The sequence below is a fragment of the Lepidochelys kempii genome, chromosome 4, assembly GCF_965140285.1.
Source record: "Lepidochelys kempii isolate rLepKem1 chromosome 4, rLepKem1.hap1, whole genome shotgun sequence".
Lineage (NCBI taxonomy): Eukaryota > Metazoa > Chordata > Testudines > Cheloniidae > Lepidochelys > Lepidochelys kempii.
In genome coordinates this window covers 114,757,433-114,781,888 of record NC_136383.1, presented here as the reverse complement: position 1 = coordinate 114,781,888, position 24,456 = coordinate 114,757,433, and the positions used below count along the sequence as shown (strand labels likewise).

Below are 24,456 nucleotides of genomic sequence, written 5' to 3'. Positions count from 1 at the left end.
CTCGCGCCAGCCCCGCCCCAGGCTGAGCGCGCGCGCGCGACCGAGAAAGAGAGCGGGGGAGAGGCTTCGCCCGCTCTCTGCATCGGGCCTGGGAGCTGCCTCGGCTTCTGCGCATGCTCGCTCCCTCGTGGGCCGTCCTCTGGCGCGTGCGCGGAAGAGCGAGCGAAAGGGGAAGCTGAACGGCGGGGGCTGTTTGTGCTCAGCGAGCCCTGCCCCCACCGCCTTCTCCGAGCCAAAGAGGGTAGGGCAAGGAAAAGAGGGAGCGCTCGCGAGCGGGCAGTGGGGGGAAGGGCAGAGGGGAGGGGGAGGAGCCGCCGCCGTGGGGGCTGAGGCGTGGGCGAAGAGACACTGGAGTGAGGGGGGCTGGGTAGTGGGGTGAGAAGGAGGGGCCGTGAGGGTAGTGGGGTGAGAAGGAGGAGGTGGGGCTGTGTAGTGTGGGGCTGAGGGAGGAGGTGGGGCTGTGTAGTGTGGGGCTGAGGAGGAAGGCGGGGGGGCATTGGGGGCTGTGAGGAGACAGGTGAGCAGGAGTTGATGGGGGGGCGGGAAGGAGCAGCTAAAGGGGGTTAGCACTGAGAAGCAGAGTGTGGGAGGGGATGGAGGGTAGCCCACATCAGGCGTGGGCACAGTGGGGAGGGGGCAGAGCGGGTCAGGAGTGGGGAGAGAGAGCAGGCAGAGGTGGTTGCTGGGAGAAACTGGAGCTAAAGGGAGTGTTTGCAGAGACGGGGTGGAGCTGGTCAGGCCTGGGTGCAAGATGGCAGAGCAGATCTCAGGTGAGTGAAAGCAGATGGTGGAGCAAACTTGGGCAGGATGAGAGAGGATTGATGAAGGAGGAGGTTGGGTAGATGGTGAAGCAGATCAGTAGGGAATATGAGAACGGAGGAGGAAAGAAAGATCTACTCCTAGAAGCTACTTTAGCTTGTCTCCAGTCCTGCTCTGCTTACTTCTGTCCTCTGTGAACTGGGAGCCATTGCCGAGCTACACAACATAGGTGATACGTGAATTTTGTTCTGAAAATTACTGCTTCATGGGCACAACCATGCTTGTTATAACTTAGAAGAAGGTGCCAGCACAAAAACCCAGATATAGTTGTAGTGAACACAGGAATTTAATCACTTGAATTTGGTCCTGCCACCATACCCCAGACCACTGAAGAAATGAAGCCCCTTCTAACTCTGGGTGCTCTCCTACAGGGGTGCTAAGTAGCTGAGTTATACTTGCAATTAGCCTTTTCTGGGTGGTAAAGCTTAGCTGAGCCCTAAAACCCATCAGACTTCCATGCTGTTCTCATTTTTGAAGGCTATAAGGTGGATAGACTGTCAGGCTCAATGGGTAGTGATCAATGGCTCTATGTCTACTTGGCAGCCGGTATCGAGTGCCCCAAGGGTCGGTCCTGGGGCCGGTTTTGTTCAATATCTTCATTAATGATCTGGAGGATGGTGTGGATTGCACCCTCAGCAAGTTTGCAGATGACATTAAACTGGGAGGAGTGGTAGATACGCTGGAGGGTAGGGACAGGATACAGAGGGACCTAGACAAATTAGAGGATTGGGTCAAAAGAAATCTGATGAGGTTCAACAAGGACAAGTGCAGAGTCCTGCACTCAGGACGGAAGAATCCCATGCACCGCTACAGACTAGGGACCGAATGGCTAGGCAGCAGTTCTGCAGAAAGGACCTAGGGGTTACAGTGGACGAGAAGCTGGATATGAGTCAACGGTGTGCCCTTGTTGCCAAGAAGGCCAGTGGCATTTTGGGATGTATAAGTAGGGACATTGCCAGCAGATCAAGGGACGTGATCTTTCCCCTCTGTTCGACATTGGTGAGGCCTTATCTGGAGTACTGTGTCCAGTTTTGGGCCCCACACTACAAGAAGGATGTGGAAAAATTGGAAAAGTCCAGCGGAGCGCAACAAAAATGATTAGGGGACTGAAACACATGACTTAGGAGGAGAGGCTGAGGGGACTGGGATTGTTTAGTCTGTGGAAGAGAAGAATGAGGAGGGATTTGATAGCTGCTTTCAAGTACCTGAAAGGGGGTTCCAAAGAGGATGGATCTAGACTGTTCTCAGTGGTAGCAGATGACAGAACAAGGAGTAGTGGTCTCAAGTTGCAGTGGGGGAGGTTTAGATTGGATATTAGGAAAAACCTTTTCACTAGGAGGGTGGTGAAACACTGGAATGCGTTCCCTAAGGAGGTGGTGGAATCTCCTTCCTTAGAAGTTTTTAAGGTCAGGCTTGACAAAGCCCTGGCTGGGATGACTTATTTGGGGATTGGTCCTGCTTTGAGCAGGGGGTTGGACTAGACGACCTCCTGAGATCCCTTCCAACCCTGATATTCTATGTTTCTATCTCCAGTTTTTATCTGTATTTTTGTGTGTGTTCCCCCCTCCGCCTATCACGGTAGTGTTTGAATGCCTCACAACCAATGAAGTTTTCTTCAGAATATTCCTGTGATTTAGGGAAGTAGAATTATCCATTTATTTTATAAACAGATGGAGGACTGGCCATTAGAGAACTGACTGCCCAAAGATATACAGGAAGTCTGTATTAGAGGCAGAACTTGAACACAGACCTGAGGCCCAGTCCAGTGCCTTCAACACAAGACCATCTTTCCTATCATTTTGAGAGTAGGAGTGGGAGGAGGCACAGGAAACTGACTGAACTCCACTTTGTGAGGCAAACAAAGCGAATAAAGCAAAATGTATGCTGGGGAACATCGAAAGCACAAAGAGTCAGCATTTCTGTGGCTACATATGAAGCAGGGACTTTTGTAGCAACCACACCTAAAAGGGTAGATAATTAGGCTATTAGCATGGTGCATTATTCTTTTTAGAGAATTCTTGCATGGATAGGGCAGCTGGTCCCGTGGATCAGTCCCAAATACAGATCTGGGCCGCCAGCTGTTTTAATCCATCCCTCAAGCTCCTGCTGGGGAGCGGGGTTTGGGGCTGCTCCACACAGCTCCCGGAAGCAGCGGCATGGCCCCCTTCTGTCTTCTACGCGTAGGGGCAGCCAGGGTGCTCCACTCTGCACGCTGCTCCTGCCCCAAGCGCCATGGCCAATGTGAGCTGCAGGGGCGATGCCTGCGGATAGGGAAGCATGCAGAGCCGCCTGGCCGCGCCGCTACATAGGAGCCGGAGAAGGGACATGTCGCTACTTCTGGGAGCTGCTTGAGGTAAGCGCTGGCCAGAGCCTATGTTAGGGAAAAAGGGTTCCCCTCCCGTCTAGGGTTAGGAGGGTAGCCTTCCCTGGACTTCTGTATTAGCCAAACAAAACACAGAGTCTTGGCTCTTTGATAAAGTGAGGCACTTTATTGCTAGCGAATACGACAGCTGAAGGGCTCACTACACCCCTGAGCCTCCCCCCTGCCCCACCCCGATCCTCCTCCTGCCCTCCGAACCCCTCGGTCCCAGCCCAGAGCACCCTCCTACACCCCAAACTCCTCATCCCCAGCCCCACCCCACAGCCTGCACCTCCAGCCGGAGCCTGCACCCCGACCCAGCTGGAGCCTGCACCCCAACCCTCTGCCCCAGCCCGGAGCCCACCCTGAACTCCTCATTTCTGGCCCCACCCCAGAGTCTGCACCCCCTAACCAGAGCACTTACCCTCTCCCACACCCCAACCCCAATTTTGTGAGCATTCATGGCCTGCCATACAATTCCTAATTCCAGATGTGGCCCTTGGGCCAAAAAGTTTGCCCACCCCGACTTAGAATATGGTTTAGATAAGATGTGATTTTCGGTGTCAATTGGCTTCAGTTGGAGTTCCGGCTAGAGATAGCCAGGAAATATTTTTCTCCATGAAAATTTTCATTTTGTTTTTCTAATTTTTTCTACACAAGTTTTGAGAAAATTGTTGGTATTTTTATTCCTCCCTCACAAATTTTTCTATTTTGTCAGTGATTTTTCAGTGAAAATTTTTCACTCAGCTCTAGTTGTGGGTGCTCAGCACCTCTCAGAAGGGAAAAACTGAGAGAAGTCCAAGCTTTTGAATATTTTGAAAATATATGCTTTAATGGCTTTTTCTCAGACCTGTGTGGACACTGAGCTGTAACATTTGCGTCATCTTTGAAAGCATGATCATACAGTAACAATTTTAACATCTATGAAGTCTTTTTAGAGAAAAACTGGGAATTATTATGATTAGTTTCCTTTATTTACTAAAAATGTGCATGCTGGTTTGCAAAGTAGATAGTTTTCAGAGTAACAGCCGTGTTAGTCTGTATTCGCAAAAAGAAAAGGAGTACTTGTGGCACCTTAGAGACTAACCAATTTATCTGAGCATAAGCTTTCGTGAGCTACAGCTCACTTCATCGGATGCATACTGTGGAAAGTGTAGAAGATCTTTTTATACACAGAAAGCATGAAAAAATACCTCCCCCCACCCCACTCTCTTGCTGGTAATAGCTTATCTAAAGTGATCACTCTCCTTACAATGTGTATGATAATCAAGGTGGGCCATTTCCAGCACAAATCCAGGGTTTGACAAGAACATCGGGGGGGGGGGTAGGAAAAAACAAGGGGAAATAGATTACCTTGCATGATGACTTAGCCACTCCCAGTCTCTATTCAAGCCTAAGTTAATTGTATCCAGTTTGCAAATGAATTCCAATTCAGCAGTCTCTCGCTGGAGAGACCTATTTCCCCTTGTTTTTTCCTACCCCCCCCCCCCGAAGTTCTTGTTAAACCCTGGATTTGTGCTGAAAATGGCCCACCTTGATTATCATACTCATTGTAAGGAGAGTGATCACTTTAGATAAGCTATTACCAGCAGGAGAGTGGGGTGGGGGGAGGTATTTTTTCATGCTTTCTGTGTGTAAAAAGATCTTCTACACTTTCCACACTATGCATCCGATGAAGTGAGCTGTAGCTCACAAAAGCTTATGCTCAAATGAATTGGTTAGTCTCTGAGGTGCCACAAGTACTCCTTTTCTTTTTGCAAAGTAGATAGTGCTGCATTCCCTACCACAGAAGGCTTACAGAGGCCCTAATTCTGTGAACATGCTTACCTTTAAGCTGTGATATCAAAGGGACTGACTACTCACATACTTAAAGATAAGCAGCCATGCAAGTGTTTGCAGGACTGGGGCTTATGTAAAACAAAAACAGATTGGAGCATTTGGGAATTTTTTGGGAGAGCATGGAAGACAGACCTGGGAATGGGTTATTATAAAGAACGTCTAGAATGTTATCTACATAGCATCCACTATCGGCCCTGAAGCAGAGCTCTGTGTAAACCTGAAAGCTTATCTCTGTCCCAGTAGAAATTGGGCCAATAAAAGAAACTACCTTACACAAGTTGTCTCAATGTGGAGGATGTGAGGGATATTCCCAAACCTGAGCCATTCTTTTTAGGTGAGAGATCTGAGGAACTGTCCCTGATAGAGGTATAATAGAAAAAGCTGTCCCTGATTGAGGTATCGTAGAATCATAGCAAAAATTTTTTCACTAGGAGGGTGGTGAAGCACTGGAATGCGTCACCTAGGGAGGAGGTGGTGGTGGAATCTCCTTCCTTTGAGGTTTTTAAGGTCAGGCTTGAGAAACCCGGGCTGGGATGATTTAGGTGGGGATTGGTCCTGCTTTGAGCAGGGGCTGGACTAGATGACCTCCTGAGGTCCCTTCCAACTCTGATATTCTATGATCATTGGAGGAGGTTTTGGAACAAACTGATAAATTAAACAGTAATGAGTCACGAGGACCAGATGGTATTCACGCAAGAGTTCTGAAGGAACTCAATTGTGAAATTGCAGGACTACTAACTGTAGTCTGTAACCTATTGTTTAAATCAGCTTCTGTACCAAATGACTGGAGGATAGCTAATGTGATGCCAATTTTTAAAAAGGGCTCCAGAGGTGACCCCTGCAATTACAGGCCAGTAAGCCTGACTTCAGTACCAAGCAAACTGGTTGAAACTATAGTAAAGAACAAAATTGTCAGACACATAGATGAACATAATTTGTTGGGGGAATAGTCAACATGTTTTTTGTAAAGGGAAATCATGCCTCACTAATCTACTAGAATTCTTTGAGGGAGTCAACAAGCATGTGGACAAGGGATCCAGTGGATATAGTGTACTTAGATTTTCAGAAAGCCTTTGACAAGGTCCCTCACCAAAGGCTCTTAAGCGAAGTAAGCTGTCATGGGATAAGAGGGAAGGTTCTCTCATGGATTGTTAACTGGCTAAAAGATAGGAAACAAAGGGGTAGGAATAAATGGTCAGTTTTCAGAATGGAGAAAGGTAAATAGTTGTGTCCCCCAGGGGTCTGTTCTGGACCCAGTCCTATTCAACATATTCATAAATGATCTGGGAAAAGAGGTAAACAGTGAGCTGACAAAATTTGCAGATGATACAAAACTACTCAAGGTAGTTAAGTCCGAGGAAGACTGCAAAGAGTTACAAAAGGATCTCTCAAAACTGGGTGACTGGGCAACAAAATGGCAGATGAAATTCGATGTTGGTAAATGCAAAGTAATGCATATTGGAAAACATAATCCCAACTATACGTATAAAATGATGGGGGTCTAAATTAGCTGTTACCACTCAAGAAAGAGATCTTGGAGTCATTGTGGATAGTTCTCTGAAAACATCCACTCAAAGTGCAGCGGAAGTCAAAAAAGCAAACAGAATGTTGGGAATAATTAAGAAAGGGATAAATAAAACAGAAAATATCATATTGCCTCTATATAAATCCCTGATATGCCCACATCTTGAAAACTGCATGCAGATGTGGTCGCCCCATCTCAAAAAAGATATGTTGGAACTGGAAAAGGTTCAGAAAAGGGCAACAAAAATGATTAAGGGTATGGAATAGCTGCCGTGTGAGGAGAGATTAATAAGACTGACTTTTCAGCTTGGAAAAGAGACGACTAAGGGGGGATATGATAGAGGTATTTAAAATCATGACTGGTGTGGAGAAGGTAAATAAGGAAGTGTTATTTACTCCTTTTCATAACACAAGAACTAGGGGCCACCATATGAAATTGATAGGCAGCAGGTTTAAAAGCAGCCCCCAAGCAAACAAACCAAAATGTAGTAGGAGGTTTAACATAAGGGATTTATTATTTTATGTACAGTGGGGCTAATTTACAATACCTATTGGTCCAATAAAAGATATTAACTCATCCACTTTGTCTCTTTCATATCCTGGGACCAGCACAGCTATAACACTGCAAATACCTGATTTCCAAAAGTTGCTAATGCAATGGAAGATAGGCACTTTAAATGCAAATACAACAACATTAAACAAAAACTAAAAAAAAAAAAATCTTGCATTGTGCTTTGAAATTAGTTGGATTCTTGTTTTGATCGACTTCCAAGGGGACACAGTGGGAATGTGGGATCTAGGTTCAATGAAAAGGAACAGTGCGGAGTGTTGTGAACATATGTGTGATATTGGAGTCTGAAACATATAAAGGGTTCCTCTAATGGGTTCATGCAAATATTAAACAGAAGGTTTGGCCACATGAAACTTGTTAGACTAAGTATCATAAACATACAGCTAAGGGTAGCATAAAATCCCTCCTTGACATGTAAAGGGTTAAGAAGCTCAGATAACCTGGTTGGCACCTGACCAAAAGGACCAATAACAGAAGAAGATACTTTCAAATCTGTGGGGGAAGGTTTCTGTTTTGTGTTTCTGTGTGTTCTCTTGGGAGGCAGAGAGGCACCAGGTAAGGGAAATCCATCTCCTCCAAACAATTCTGAAACGAGTCTCTGATATTACAAAAAGTGTAAGTAAACAAGACAAGGTGTGTTAGGTTGTCTTTCGGTTTAGCTTCCCTGTGCTAAGAGGGAGGGTTATCCCTGGTTTTTGTAACTTTAAGTTTTACCTAGAGGGGAATCCTCTGTGTTTTGAATCTGATTACCCTGTAAAGTTACCTTCCATCCTGATTTTACAGAGGTGCTTCTTTACTTTTTTTCTTTATAATAAAGTTCTGTTTTTTTAAAAATCTGATTGGTTTTTCGTGTCCTAAAAACCCAAGGCTCTGGTCTGTGCTCACCTGGTTTACCTATTTGGTTGGTAGATTATTCTCAAGCCTCCCAGGAAAGCGGATGAAGGAGCTTGGGGGGATATTTTAGGGAAACAGGAACTCCAAGTGTTCCTTTTTCTGAATCTTTGTCTAACTCACTTGGTGGTGGCAGCAATACCCATCTAAGGACAAGGAAGGATTTGTGCCTTGGGGAAGTTTTTAACCTAAGTGGATAGAAATAAGCTTAGGGGGTCTTTCATGCGGGTCCCTACATTTGTACCTCAGAGTGGGGAGGGAACCCTGACACTAAGTATAGGTCTACACTTAACAAGCTATAGCGGCACAGTTGCACTGTTGCAACTGCGCTGCTGTAGTGCATTACTGTAGACAGGAGGGGTTTTCCCATTTGCTAGATAATCCATCTTCCCAAGAGGTGGTAGCTGATGGAAGTATTCTTCTGTTGACCTAGTGCTGTCTACATGGTGATCTAGGTTAGCTTAACAATACTGCTCAGGGGTGTGGATTTTTCACACCCCTGACCTCTAGTTAAACTGACCTAATTTTCTAGTGATGATGAGGCCTAAGATTAGGGACTAGGGTGAAATCCTGGCTCCACTGAAATCAAAGGTGAAACATCCATTGACTTCAGTAGACCAGAATGTCACGCCATTCTTGACCTTGCTGCAACTGCTTAGCACAATGCAGCTGGTCAAAAGGGCCCTAAATAATATTGGAAAACGGACCTGACAAATCTGAGCCTTGCAGATTCTCCCTGACTAAGAGAATGTTCAGGTGGCATAAAACCACAAGAGTGGAGCCTATACCAAAACTCTCCAAGCCCCTGGCTCAGGCAGCGTGGTCAGGTAAAAGGTGGTGTAACTGGTGAATCCCCCCTTCTGTGTGTTTTTCCTGGCTGCTGAAATGGGCCTTGGGGGCCATAGATAGCCAGTGTAAAGCAGAACAGCCTTGAAACTTTATGCTAAGAACTAGATTGTTGGTCACCTTGGTACATGCCAAGCAGCAACAGTCACTGGTCTGGAGCTAGGATCTTGACCAACATGTTTAGTTTCAATCGGCCAAGTCTAAACCTAAACATTGTGTAGCACTTTAATCACATACTCACACCTTCTTGTCAATTGTTGGAAATGGGCCATCCTGATTATCACTACAAAAGGGTTTTTTTCTTCTGCTGATAATAGCTCACCTTAACTGATCACTCTCTTTATAGTGGGTATGGCAACACCCATTTTTTCATGTTCTCTGTGTGTATATATATATATATATCTTCCTACTGTATTTTCCATTGCATGCATCTGATGAAGTGGGTTTTAGCCCACAAAAGCTTATGCTCAAATAAATTTTATAGTCTCTAAGGTGCCACAAGTACTCCTCATTCTTTTTGCTGATATAGAGTAACATGGCTACCACTCTGAAACCTGTCACTGATGGGTATGAAATTAGTTATAGCCTCTCAGGAGAAAGATCTGGGTGTCATTGTCAACAGCAGCTTAATTAAGACCTCTGTAAGGCTCTAGGTTATGTTAAGAAAAGGAAAGGATATAGATAATATAGAAAACATAATACCATTGTATAAATTAAGGGCATGTTTTCACCAGGAACATTGCATTCGGTTTTGGACATCAAGATATTTAGCAGAGGTAATAGACCATAAAAATATGACAACAGTAATTAGAGGCAAAGGAAGGAGTTTACATATAAATTGAGATTAAAATGCATAGGACTACAAGAGAAAATAAATTTTATTCCTCTAGAATTTAAGATTATAAATTGTCCTATAATTCAAAAAGTCATTAAAAGGGCAATTGATTTTAAAATGATAAAAGGAGCATTGGAGAACTGACCCTTGGAATTCCCTGCCACAGGATAATATTGAGGCAAATGCCTTAGTAAGATTCGGCTGTTATAAATATTAGACATAAGAATACATATGCATAAAAATAGTGTCTGTGTTGCTGTAGATAAACATTCGGTTCTCATGATTCAAGGCTGAACATCCTTGTGAGTTCAGAAGAAATTTACCCATTGTGAAGTATTATATAGATATGTGTAGTATGGAGGTTTTGTGCCTTATTCTGAAGTATCGAGGTTTGACCAGTGTCCGATAGGATATTAGACTAAATGGACCAGAGGCCATTGGTCTGCTCTGTGTTATTTAAAAATCATACTCATAGGAACAGACTTATGGAACACATCTTCTTTCTGTGGTGGTCCAAATGGTCAGACGCACTTACTCTAAATTATGTAGGACAGCTTACAATTGTCAATAATATTTAGCATTACAGTTCCTCTCTTCCTAACCACCAACAAAAAAAGGGGTTTTGTTGCATTTTGGGTCATGTATTACATATGCCATAGAATGTGAGATGTTTCTTTGACAGTGTAACAAGCCTTGTGGATGGGGGGAAGTGGCATATCTTGACTTTAGTAAGGCTTTTGATACTGTTGTCTCGTATGACCATCTCATAAACAAATCTAGGGAAATACAATCTAGATGGAGCTACTATTAGGTGGGTGCATAACTGAGTGGAAGCACCCACCGTGCAGAGGGGAAGTCAGCAAGGGTAGCTTAAGGTAAATGCGGATGCGGCAGGTAAACAAACCGGCCTGGCCCGCCAGGGGCTTTCCCTGCACAAGTGGCGGAACAAGTTTGGGAACCACTGGCCTAGGGAGATTGTGGAATCATTGGTGGTTTTTAAGAACAGATGAGACAAACACCGGTCTGGGATTGTCTAGTTATTATTTAGTCCCGCATTGAGTGCAGGGGACTGGACTACATGACCTACTGACCCTTCCACTCCTACACTTCTATGATTATACATTAGTTATTTTTACTGTTATGCTGCAGATTTCCAGCATTAGCATTGTTTCCATGCCTACTACAAGGTAGATGTGGTATTAAAATAGTTGTTTGTAACAACAAAAAAGATATCTAGCTTCCAAAACACATCTAGACTACTTTTCTCTCCAGAGGTATGTACCCTTTTGATACAGGGTGGCCTATCTTTTAAGGGCCCTGGAGCCTGGGCCCAATCCTCTTCATTTATCAGGCTCAGCTGGGAAGGGGGTCTGGTGATGCCTATGAATCGTTAACGGAGCTCAGTTGGAGGAGAGCTGCAAGAGGGAGGTTGGCTCCTGTGTTTGGTCCTGGAGTAGAGAGAGGTGCAGAGTGAAAGATCTCTGGGTCTCTGCAGCTTGTGTTTGCGAGGGAAATAATTGTTTGGTGTTACTTTCTGATTTGTTTTTAATTTGAATTAAATAAACCATGCCCTGATGGAAGGGCGTGAAAGATCTGGGTGTGGTATTTAATCCTTCCAGTAGCCCAAACACCTTCATAATGAGATAAAGCAAAAACTCTACCCCACTCTAACTGGTCATTTTTGATCTGGCTGGATAAGAAAAGCTGCAATTTGGTAATAATCCTGTTGCTAACAGTATGAAGAAACAAATGGAAATATAGTGGAGACAAAAAACCAAGACCTGAGATTACTTACTGTATGTCAGGTCTTAACTATTTTCAAAAAGAAATTCCAATATTACAGCCAGACATACACACGCTTATAAGGCATGCTGGCCTCCAGCTGTCACTAGCATACCTTTGAGTGTTCTGAGGTAGGAGACTAGGCAGTATCCTTTATAGTAGACTATTTGACATCAGCATTTTATTTTGAATACTGGTGCTCTGTTGCATATTGGCTTTGCTACTGGTACCATGCCACACATTCCATAAGCATGTATCACATTTTGTACTGATGTCTGACATATCCTCTGCTCCCATTAGCATACCACTGATGTTATTGGTAAGAGCCAAATTAAATTTGTAATACCATGTGATGTATTGCCCACTGCTCACTATGTATTGCCCACTGCTCACTATAAGTCCTCTTAATTCTGTATCCCTCCTACACAATTCAATGCACTCTCAGTGGCTCTCTTAAGTTTTGATTTATGCAATTGCAATCCAAAGCTAAACATTGTCAAAGTTGAAAGCCTGCAGTTATGCACTTAAATCCACATTTAGGCACCTAAAGAAAGTCACCTGATTTCCAGAAGTAGCAAGCACTTGCAATGCCCATTGAATTCAGTAAGTTTTTGAGGGCACAACATCACTGAAATTCTACAGTATGGAGAGAGACCTAATAGGCAAGACTGAGACAGAAGCAAGCTACACCAGCAAATGCAGCAGGATAAAACTTGTGTCACAGAATACTATCTCACCTTTGGGAAGTTGTTGAGAAGTAATATGTGAGCAAGGTCATCCTTTACCCCAGAGACCTTCAGTAGGAGCTCTGAAACAGAGAGAGGTGCATTTTATTCAGAAGTACGCCAGGTACAGCCTGCATTGTGTAAAGCAGCACAAGTGTTTGTACACAAGGGGTTTACTCAGTCTAGCAGAGGAAACTCCAGTTATGCAGTGAATTACATCCAGGATGTGATCATTTTTCCATCTAGTGAAGATCTGATTCTGAAGTACGTACTTGGATTTTTTAGAAACCATTGTTTGCCAGTAATCAAGTAGTCTTCCAGAATGACCCCACTCAAAAGAAAGCAAAGCTCCGTGAGTAAGATTAGATTAATTCTGTTTGTAACCTGTTTTTTCAAGGCCTATCCCTTATGGCTTTCCCATAGTAAGTGTCCCATAGAACCTGTTTGTTTGATTTGTTTGTTATACATTTTTATTTTCGGTGGGGTGATTGTGACGCTTCCTGGGAGTACCAAGGTCTGTGAGGCACTTTGCTATCATAGGCCCTTAGTCCGAGGAAAACTTGTCTATATCAAAGTATTTCTTCACACAACGCAGAGTCAATCTGTGGAACACTTTGCCAGAGGATGTTGTGAAGGCCAAGATCATAACAGGGTTCAAAAAAGAACTAGATACATTCATGGAGGATAGGTCCATCAATGGTTATTAGCCATGATGGGCAGGGATGGTGTCCCTAGCCTCTGTTTGCCAGAAGCTGGGGATGAGTGACAGGGGATGGATCACTTGATGATTATCTGTTCTGTTCATTCCCTCTGGGGCACCTGGCACTGGCCACTGTTGGAAGACAGGATATTGGGCTAGATGGACCTTTGGTCTGACCCAGTAGGGCCATTCTTATGTTCTTATCTGCCAGAGTTCAGATCCCTGACTCCACCAGCCATGGGCAACACAAGCACTCCCACCTCTGCCTACACCTGCTCTGCTGTCCTTCTGCATAGTGATAGGCATACACAACTCTTGAGCCCTCCAAGCATTTCCCTGGATCATCCAGCTGCTGTTCCACTGGACACTTGCAGTACAGATTGGCTGTCCCCAAAGGAACAGTACCACCCAGCTGTACCAATTACAGCCTAGGTCACAGCTCTGCATTACACAGCACTTAGATATGTTTACAATGAAAACAAGCAAGAGTTTATTTAACAAAGATGAGATTCAGATGAAATATTGGAAACAGAGGATTATATATAAAAGAAAATCATACCTTGCATTCTAAACCCTAGACCTTATTTAACTGGTTCCTTTCTTGTCTTAGAGCAAATGCTCACCCCCAAAGTCCTTGTAGCGTTTTACGGCAAGGCTCAACTGTGACCTTTCATTCATGAGAGAAGCCAAACTGGCAGCTTGCTTCCTTGGTGAAAGATGCAAGGGGTACCTCTGCCCCACATACACACCAGCAAGCCAGAATCTTTTCTCATAAACAGGATGCCATCCTGCTGTTTTATTTCTTCCTGTACATTCCCTCTCTTGAAGAATTCACAATCTCTTGGTTAGCATTTTGACTCCACATGCAAGTAGATGTATATTGTAAAGTGGACAATGCACAGTGGACCTTCTGGTGACCTGCCTTATCATAAGAACATAATTTTCAGTGTAGATACATAATCATTTCAAAATGTATGTACAAGTTATGATGACCAATGGGCCACTGGCTCACAGTAGAGACTGCACATGCCACCCTTTGGTGAATTTCCTGGTGCAAGTGCTAGAGGAGCCAACTGGGGGGGAGCTTTTCTTGACCTGCTGCTCACAAACCGGGAAGAATTAGTAGGGGAAGTTAAAGTGGATGGGAATCTGGGAGGCAGTGACCATGAGTTGGTTGAGTTCAGGATCCTGACATAGGGAACAAAGGTAAGCAGCAGGATACGGACCCTGGACTTCAGGAAAGCAGACTTCGACTCCCTCAGGGAACGGATGGGTATGATCCCCGGGGGACTAACATGAAGGGGAAAGGAGTCCAGGAGAGCTGGCTGTATTTCAAGGAATCCCTGTTGAGGTTACAGGGACAAACCATCCCGATGTGTTGAAAGAATAGTAAATATGGCAGGCAACCAGCTTGGCTTAACGGTGAAATCCTAGCGGATCTTAAACATAAAAAAGAAGCTTACAAGAAGTGGAAGGTTGGACATATGACCAGGGAAGAGTATAAAAATATTGCTCGGGCATGTAGGAATGAAATCAGGAGGGCCAAATCGCACCTGGAGCTGCAGCTAGCAAGAGATGTCAAGAGTAACAAGAAGGGTTTCTTCAGGTATGTTGGCAACAAGAAGAAAGCCAAGGAAAATGTGGGACCCTTAATGAATGAGGGAGGTAACCTAGTGACAGAGGATGTGGAAAAAGCTAATGTACTCAATGCTTTTTTTGCCTCTGTCTTCACGAACAAGGTCAGCTCCCAGACTGGTGTGCTGGGCATCACAACAAGGGGGAATAGATGGCCAGCCCTCTGTGGAGAAAGAGGTGGTTAGGGACTATTTAGAAAAGCTGGACGTGCACAAGTCCATGGGGCCGGACGAGTTGCATCCGAGAGTGCTAAAGGAATTGGCGGCTGTGATTGCAGAGCCATTGGCCATTATCTTTGAAAACTCGTGGCGAACGGGGGAAGTCCCGGATGACTGGAAAAAGGCTAATGTAGTGCCAATCTTTAAAAAAGGGAAGAAGGAGGATCCTGGGAACTACAGGCCAGTCAGCCTCACCTCAGTCCCCGGAAAAATCATGGAGCAGGTCCTCAAAGAATCAATCCTGAAGCACTTACATGAGAGGAAAGTGATCAGGAACAGTCAGCATGGATTCACCAAGGGAAGGTCATGCCTGACTAATCTAATCGCCTTCTATGATGAGATTACTGGTTCTGTGGATGAAGGGAAAGCAGTGGATGTATTGTTTCTTGACTTTAGCAAAGCTTTTGACACGGTCTCCCACAGTATTCTTGTCAGCAAGTTAAAGAAGTATGGGCTGGATGAATGCACTATAAGGTGGGTAGATTGTCGGGCTCAACGAGTAGTGATCAATGGCTCCATGTCTAGTTGGCAGCCGGTGTCAAGTGGAGTGCCCCGGGGTCGGTCCTGGGGCCGGTTTTGTTCAATATCTTCATAAATGATCTGGAGGATGGTGTGGATTGCACTCTCGGCAAATTTGCGGATGATACTAAACTGGGAGGAGTGGTAGATACGCTGGAGGGCAGGGATAGGATACAGAGGGACCTAGACAAATGGGAGGATTGGGCCAAAATAAATCTGATGAGGTTCAATAAGGATAAGTGTAGGGTCCTGCACTTACGACGGAAGAACCCAATGCACCGCTACAGACTAGGGACCGAATGGCTAGGCAGCAGTTCTGCAGAAAAGGACCTAGGGGTGACAGTGGACGAGAAGCTGGATATGAGTCAGCAGTGTGCCCTTGTTGCCAAGAAGGCCAATGGCATTTTGGGATGTATAAGTAAGGGCATAGCGAGCAGATCGAGGGACGTGATCGTCCCCCTCTATTCGACATTGGTGAGGCCTCATCTGGAGTACTGTGTCCAGTTTTGGGCCCCACACTACAAGAAGGATGTGGATAAATTGGAGAGAGTGCAGCGAAGGGCAACAAAAATGATTAGGGGTCTGGAACACATGACTTATGAGGAGAGGCTGAGGGAACTGGGATTGTTTAGTCTGCAGAAGAGAAGAATGAGGGGGGATTTGATAGCTGCTTTCAACTACCTGAGAGGTGGTTCCAGAGAGGATGGTTCTAGACTATTCTCAGTGGTAGAAGAGGACAGGACAAGGAGTAATGGTCTCAAGTTGCAATGGGGGAGGTTTAGGTTGGATATTAGGAAAAACTTTTTCACTAGGAGGGTGGTGAAACACTGGAATGCGTTACCTAGGGAGGTGGTAGAATCTCCTTCCTTAGAAGTTTTTAAGGTCAAGCTTGACAAAGCCCTGGCTGGGATGATTTAATTGGGGATTGGTCCTGCTTTGAGCAGGGGTTTGGACTAGATGACCTCCTGAGGTCCCTTCCAACCCTGATATTCTATGAATTACTGTGCATATATCTGACCTAGGGGATCTCTGTAAAATTCTATGCATCCCTTGTGTATTCTGCCAATTGGCATCAAGAGAGCCCTGGGTTACAGGGATATATTGCTAAGGATAATTCTCCATTGTTAATAAGTAATCTCTCATTAGAAATATTGTACCAAAATAATTCATAAGCCTATACTTGGCTTCTTCTAGACTGATCAGATTGTATAGGTTAGAAACAGGGCACTCTGATTAGGTCGGAAGCAGTAGGGTATGCAAGTATGGATATGCTAGGGGCAGCCACCCGGAGAGTTCTTACTTCCATCATGCAACTCTTTAGTTGCAAGTCTCATATTATTTATTTTATAGGCTCTGATCCAAAGTTCATTATAGTCAGTTGGAATCTTTCCTGTGCCTCAGGCTTTGAGTCAGGCCTGCATAGCTCAAAAATTTGTTAAGTCAAGCTCTCTACTTCACGGGGTTATAGTACATAAATAGATATAGAGATGAAGGATAAAACAAAAATGAAAGTGAAATGAATGAAGCGGTGAAATTTAGTATGGTTGCTAGTTCCATTAATCTGAGTAAAAAATTTACATTAGGACATTTTTAATAGCCATGTTGTTAAAACTTCTAAGGGGAGACAGGATAAGCACCATACATGGTTGACTACAGTCCACACACTCCCTGATGTTTTTGGAACAATTTTAGTTGACTAGCTTCACAGCATGCCAAGTATGAAAAAATCCAATATTTTCAAGGTTGAACAAAATGAGCACTGTTAGAAATACATGGGGCTTTACAAAGTGTGTAAAAAAACAAACACAACACCCCCCCAAACAGAGGCGCCTACAGTCTAATATGACTATTTAGTAACTTGGGTTTACCATTTGTTTTGTCAAAAGATCTACTGAGTGGTATGTAAGGCAACATGGATGTAGAGGAAGTAAAATAACTACCATTGAAAGTACTTTTAGGGTATATAGCAAGTAGGGATGGAGGAAAAATGGTTTTTGAGGGGATATGATAGCATGTGAAAGAGTAAAAAAAATTATGGGCATTTGCTAGTAATAGCAATGGCATGCTGTTTACATGACACCAAGAAAGTGTTAACACAGAATGGAGAGCAATGCCATTTGAATTACTTAGTCAAAAGAAAGCACAGTTATGTTATTGAGGGCTTTAGTATGTCTCTTAATAATGGTGTGTTATCAGGATTAATGGCTTGGTACTGGAGAAAAGGCGTATCAACTCTCACTGGCATGTATACCAGTTTGTTACACAGGCTTGTAGTATGTTAGATGATATCTCACTGAAAAAGGAGAAATTCCAGAAGCAATTGTAACTATGGCACACAGCATATGCTCTAGATCAGGGATCGGCAACCTTTGGCATGTGGCCCACCAGGGTAAGCCCCCTGGTGGGCCCGGCCAGTTTGTTTACCTGCCGCATCTGCAGGTTTGGCCAATCACAGCTCCCACTGGCTGCAGTTCACTGCTCTGGGCCAATGGGGGCTGCGGGAAGCGGCGGCCAGCACATCCCTCGGCCCGTGCCGCTTCCCGCAGCCCCCATTGGCCCAGAGCAGTGAACCGCGGCCAGTGGGAGCTGTGATTGGCCGAACCTGCGGACTCGGCAGGTAACCAGACCGGCCCAGGGGCTTACCCTGGCGGGCTGTGTGCCAAAGGTTGCCGATCCCTGCTCTAGTGGTAATGTCTTCACTTTCGTCACTGCAAAAAGATTACAGAAGGAACAGTATCATAACAGGATCTTCGTTGTAATTTAAATATCTTTAATTCAGATTATTTTGTCTGAAAATTCAAACAACGAATAAAATAGCTTCATTGAGTTTGTCTGCTAGTTTCAGAAAATACTTTTTTTAAGAGAGTTAGCTCAATCACATGAAATGTGTTGTCATAAATATAAAGGGAAGGGTAATCACCTTTCTGTATACAGAGCTATAAAATCCCTCCTGGCCAGAGGTAAAGTCCTTTTACCTGTAAAGGGTTAAGCAGCTCAGGTAACCTGGCTGGCACCTGACCCAAAATGACCAATGAGGGGACATGATACCTTCAAATCTGGAGCAGGGGGAAAAGGCTTTTGTCTGTCTGTAATATACCTTTGCCGGGAACAGGTCAAAGATGCAATCTCTCCAACTCCTGTAAAGTTAGTAAGTAATCTAGTTAGAAAATGCGCTAGGTTTTCTTTGTTTTGGCTTGTGAAATTCGCTGTGCTGGAGGAAATGTGTATTCCTATTTTTGTGTCTTTTTGTAACTTAAGGTTTTGCCTAGAGGGATTCTCTATGTTTTGAATCTGACTGCCTGTAAGATTATCTTCCATTCTGATCTTACGGAGTTGTTCTTATCTTTTTTTGTTCTTCTAATAAAGTTCTGTTTTTTAAGACTGATTGGGTTTTTTGGGTCTTAAAAATCCAAGGCTGGTTTATGCTCATCTTGTTTATTCTCAAGCCTCCCCAGGAACGGGGGTGTAAGGGCTTGGGGGGATATTTTGGGGAAATAGGAACTCCAAGTGGTCCTTTCCCTGATTGTTTGTTAAATCACTTGGTGGTGGCAGCATTTACCTAATCCAAGGGCAAAGACTTTGTGCCTTGGGGAAGTTTTAACCTAAGCTGGTAGAAATAAGTTTAGGGGTCTTTCATGTGGGTTCCCCATATCTGTACCCTAGAGTTCAGAGTGAGGAAGGAACCCTGACATGTGTCTAGGGGCATGTCTACATGACAAAAGAACCCCATGGTAGTGAATCTCAGAGCCCATGTCATCTGAGTTGGTGCTCCCAGGGCTCATGCTATAGGCTAAAAATAGCCATGTAGACATTCCAGCTTGGACTCTGAAACCTGGCATGTGGGAGGGTCTCAGAGCCCAGGCTCTAGCCCAAGTCTGAACATCTGCCTTGTTATTTTTAGCCCTGTAGCATGAGCCCATTGACCGAGGCTGAGACTCAATGCCACTTTTTTTTCCTTCCTGTATAGATGTATTTTAGGAGCTCGATGTTTATTCCAATAATGCCTTTCCAAATGCATGTACCTCTGAGATGCCTTGTTAAATTATACTGTAAAATGAATTATACCTCATCATACAGTCATCTTCTAAGGGTAAAATTCACCCTGTGCAGAGAGACAGCAAAAGGCCTATGTACCTTTTAAAATCTCACTTCACCTGTTTCAGAGGCTTAAGTTGTGCATAGGCCATGCACCTTTGCTTGGCAAAGAGGTGAGGTTCACTTTATATACCCAGAATTTCTGACTACAGCCACTAGTAAGTGGGAAAACTGCAGATCCTTGAGATTCAAGTAAATCTAGGTTTAGTAACTGGTAATAAGAGACTTAAATAATGCACATGTATTCCAAAAATGTAGTTTAGTCTAGTGATGAAAGCAGTGGACAGGGGGTCAGGAAACACGGGTTCTGTTCATGACACTAACTATATAATAGAGATACACACCTCTTGTAAAGGACTGTATGTGAGATCACCACATGAAAGACCCTACTTAAATGCAAAGAATTATAGCATGGAATAAGCTGTCAAGAAAAATAGTCATGCAAGAGAGATCACAGGCATCCTGTGAAAGAACATGGGATGTGACATGTCCTTCAGAGGCCCTTATTGACTTGCTTCAGCTAGAGCTAGAAAGGCACTGCTTTAAACAGGCTTGGGGCAAAATGTGACATGTTCGATTTCCTTTGAATTTGCCAGTTGCCTTTCCTCATAGTGCATTGGTATGTCCGAGGGTTCCTTATAGAGGAGAGCGAGACCCTCTGCAAAGGCTTCTAGTTCAATATTTTTGGTGCAGCAGCCCTAGCTTCACTTCCTATTTTACTATTTTTTGTTTTTGTTTTTTTACACACTGGTTCCTGTTCCAGCTTCTGTCCCCCTTCTCTTTTTGAGAATATGATTCTTTTATTTTTTTAAATACATGAGATTAACAAATAAAGAACAATGTCTGACCTGATGGCCGCTCTAACTCATGCTGGCCACTCTCAGCCCTGCAGAATCAAAATCACAACCAGGGATTGCCCCATCTGCCATATTGGCATTAGTGAAAGAGGTGACATAAGAGCCTCTTTGGAAAGTCTAAGCCACTGGAGGATTTTCCCTTGCACTGGGGATAATTCCCCCAAGGTCAGATACATTTGCTTTATAGAAAGAGACTCCAGTGCACCAGAGTGTGTTTCCTTATGAATTCAACATATTCAGAAAGTAATTCATTTTTCCTTCACAAATTCACATGTCAGCACCAAACGTGAACGTCAAATGTGAACGTCACATTTTTTACAGCTTGTCAGTATTAGCATTTAGTCTTTTGGACCTCTTCTGTTACTTCACAGACAAGGTGGGAGAGGGAATAGCTTTTATTGGACCAATTTATGCTGCTGCGAGAACCAAGCTTTCAAGCTTATACAGAGGCTTAGGCTATGGCTACACTATGAGGTTTTTAGTGACACGGCTGTGCTGCTACAGCCGTGCCTCGAGAAGGCACACAGTGTAGCTACTGTTTGTTGGAAGGAGAGAGCTCTTCTACTGATAAAAAAACTTCCACCCCCCCACGAGTGGCAGCGGCTTTGTCAGCAGGAGAGCGCTCCTGCTGACAAAGCGCTGTTCACATCAGTGCTTTTTGTTGGTAAAACTTTTGCTGTTCGTGTGTGTGTGTTTGTTTTTATGTCTATATCTACATTACAGCTTAGGTCGGCATAATTTACGTTGTTCAGTGGGGTTATTAAAAATCACCCCACTGAGCAATGTAAGTTACACTGACATAATTGCCGGTGTGGACAGAGCTATGTCCGCAGGAAAGCTTTGCGGCTGTAAATTCTCTAGTGTAACCATGCCCAGAGATCTTCAGATCTGGGGAAGATAACTCAAAGTGTTACTGCTAAATACAGTGCAAGATTTGAACACATTGTTTAGCATAAGTAATTAACATATTTCAAGGCACCATTCAAGGTGAAGTGGCTTCTTAACATCACAGGGAGGAAAGGGGGAGGGGGAGTCAGAGAGGGGGATTGTTAGTGGGTTACAGATTGTTGTAATAAGCCATAAATCCAGTGTCTGTTCAGTCCATGAACTCACACAGGAAAATGATAAAAGACAAAAATACCCTATGAACCTGTGGGTGAACATTTTTCATAAAGCCATCTCTATATCTGACCTATCATTCCTCATGCTCAAAGGAAACCTTCACATCACTTTCAAAAGATGGGCCTGAGAGCTTAAATTCATAACTTCGGTAGATACTAAAAATCATGGACTGATAAAAAATAAAAGTATTTTAACCTTGATGAATGTGATTTTATCACTGCCTCCTCAATAACCCTCAAAAGCAGCATAAAGGATTCTAGCAGACATAGTTGCTTTATGATTTTAGAAATAAAAATTACAAGTCACAATTTCCGAAAAGGCTGAATTTTGTAACAGGTCTATACTGTGTTAACATAGTCTGTGCATCTGACAATTCTGTGCTAATTTAAAATTACACAACTTTAATGGTAATGGAGCATGACAACTGGTGTAGTGTGTCAAGTTGAAAATGCTTGTGTTTACAACTGAAATCTTTGAGTGACTGGCAAACCCTGGGTTTGCCATCTTTTTTTTTTCCCCACAGGGACCTTCTTTCATAAAAGCTGCTTGTTTTCTGAAGGTAGATATGGTCTGTGTATTTTCCAAAGATAAACTAAAGTCTCCCAATTCAGGAAATATCTCCAGAACAGAGAAGAATAATTTGGAAAATTTGCATCCTGTAACAATAATAGTTATAAGGGATGATAAATTTGCTCATCCAGGCAGGTTATTTGGAATAGCTCAGGTTTATAAAGACACTAAGTTTAAGGGACTGTTTGTGAAATAAGAGTTTGAGACAACCCTCACTGAAATCAGTCAACTTAAATAGGACTGCTCATAAAATAAGGTATTACTCCACATGACTCTTAGGGACAGGATTTTATAATTGTACTATAAAAATTGATGTAAACTTTGAATTAATTCTGCCAGCCACCCTTTTTGAATAACAGAAAGGAATGACTGTCTGAGATGGGTGAAAACCATCGCAAATATCCAGATGGTCAAGAAAAAGTGAGAGACTTGGAAACACCAGGAGACAATCAGAAAACATCCATTGTATCCGATGCTAAACATGTTAGCAGCATTGATGGCCTCAGAGGTTTCAGAGTAACAGCCATGTTAGTCTGTATTCACAAAAAGAAAAGGAGTACTTGTGGCACCTTAGAGACTAACCAATTTATTTGAGCATAAGCTTTTGTGAGCTACAGCTCACTTCATCGGATGCATACTGTGGAAAATACAGAAGATGTTTGTTTTTGTACACACACATCATGAAAAAATGGGTGTTTATCACTACAAAAGGTTTTCTCTCCACCCTCCTGCTGGTAATAGCTTATGTATGCATCCGATGAAGTGAGCTGTAGCTCACGAAAGCTTAAGCTCAAATAATTTGGTTAGTCTCTAAGGTGCCACAAGTAACTCCTTTTCTTTTTGCGAATACAGACTAACAGGGCTGTTACTCTGAAACCTGTCATTATGTAAAGTGATCACTCTCCTTACAATGTGTATGATAATCAAGGTGGGCCATTTCCAGCACAAATCCAGGGTTTAACAAGAACGTTTGTGGGAGGCGTGGGGGGGTTAGGAAAAAACAAGGGGAAATAGATTACCTTGCATAATGACTTAGCCACTCCCAGTCTCTATTCAAGCCTAAGTTAATTGTATCCAATTTGCAAATGAATTCCAATTCAGCAGTCTCTCGCTGGAGTCTGGTTTTGAAGTTTTTCTGTTGTAATATCGCAACTTTCATGTCTGTAATCGCGTGACCAGAGAGATTGAAGTGTTCTCTGACTGGTTTATGAATGTTATAATTCTTGACATCTGATTTGTGTCCATTTATTCTTTTACGTAGAGACTGTCCAGTTTGACCAATGTACATGGCAGAGGGGCATTGCTGGCACATGATGGCATATATCACATTGGTAGATGTGCAGGTGAATGAGCCTCTGATAGTGTGGCTGATGTTATTAGGCCCTGTGATGGTGTCCCCTGAATAGATATGTGGGCACAGTTGGCAACAGGCTTTGTTGCAAGGATAGGTTCCTGGGTTAGTGGTTCTGTTGTGTGGTATGTGGTTGCTGGTGAGTATTCACTTCATGTTGGGGGGCTGTCTGTAGGCAAGGACTGGCCTGTCTCCCAAGATTTGTGAGAGTGTTGGGTCATCCTTCAGGATAGGTTGTAGATCCTTGATAATGCGTTGGAGGGGTTTTAGTTGGGGGCTGAAGGTGACGGCTAGTGGCGTTCTGTTATTTTCTTTGTTAGGCCTGTCCTGTAGTAGGTGACTTCTGGGAACTCTTCTGGCTCTATCAATCTGTTTCTTCACTTCCGCAGGTGGGTATTGTAGTTGTAAGAATGCTTGAGAGAGATCTTGTAGGTGTTTGTCTCTGTCTGCGGGGTTGGAGCAAATGCGGTTGTATCGCAGAGCTTGGCTGTAGACAATGGATCATGTGGTGTGTCAGGGTGAAAGCTGGAGGCATGTAGGTAGGAATAGCGGTCGGTAGGTTTCCGGTATAGGGTGGTGTTTATGTGACCATCGTTTATTAGCACTGTAGTGTCCAGGAAGTGGATCTCTTGTGTGGACTGGAGCAGGCTGAGGTTGATGGTGGGATGGAAATTGTTGAAATCATGGTGGAATTCCTCAATAGCTTCTTTTCCATGGGTCCAGATGATGAAGATGTCATCAATATAGCGCAAGCAGAATAGGGGCGTTGGGGGACGAGAGCTGAGGAAGCATTGTTCTAAGTCAGCCATAAAAATGTTGGCATACTGTGGGGCCATGCGGGTACCCATAGCAGTGCCGCTGATTTGAAGGTATACATTGTCCCCAAATGTAGAATAGCTATCGGTAAGGATAAAGTCACAAAGTTCAGCCACCAGGTTAGGCGTGACATTATCGGGGATAGTGTTCTTGATGGCTTGTAGTCCATCTTTGTGTGGAATGTTGGTGTAGAGGGTTTCCACATCCATAGTGGCCAGGATGGTATCATCAGGAAGATCACCGATGGATTGTAGTTTCCTCAGGAAGTCAGTGGTGTCTCAAAGGTAGCTGGGAGTGCTGGTAGCGTAGGGCCTGAGGAGGGAGTTTACATAGCCAGACAATCCTGCTGTCAGGGTGCCAATGCCTGAGATGATGGGGCGCC

At 43.9% G+C, this 24,456-nt stretch overlaps 1 long non-coding RNA gene across 1 annotated transcript in view; it reads left to right on the top strand.

Annotated features, from left to right (window-relative positions):
* Positions 1 to 152: 152 nt before the first annotated feature.
* The window catches only part of LOC140910747 (uncharacterized), a 54,824-nt gene continuing 30,520 nt past the window's right edge, over positions 153 to 24,456 (top strand). The window contains exon 1 of the long non-coding RNA XR_012158722.1: positions 153 to 241. This is a non-coding gene — a long non-coding RNA (uncharacterized LOC140910747). The remainder of the gene's footprint in view (positions 242 to 24,456) is intronic.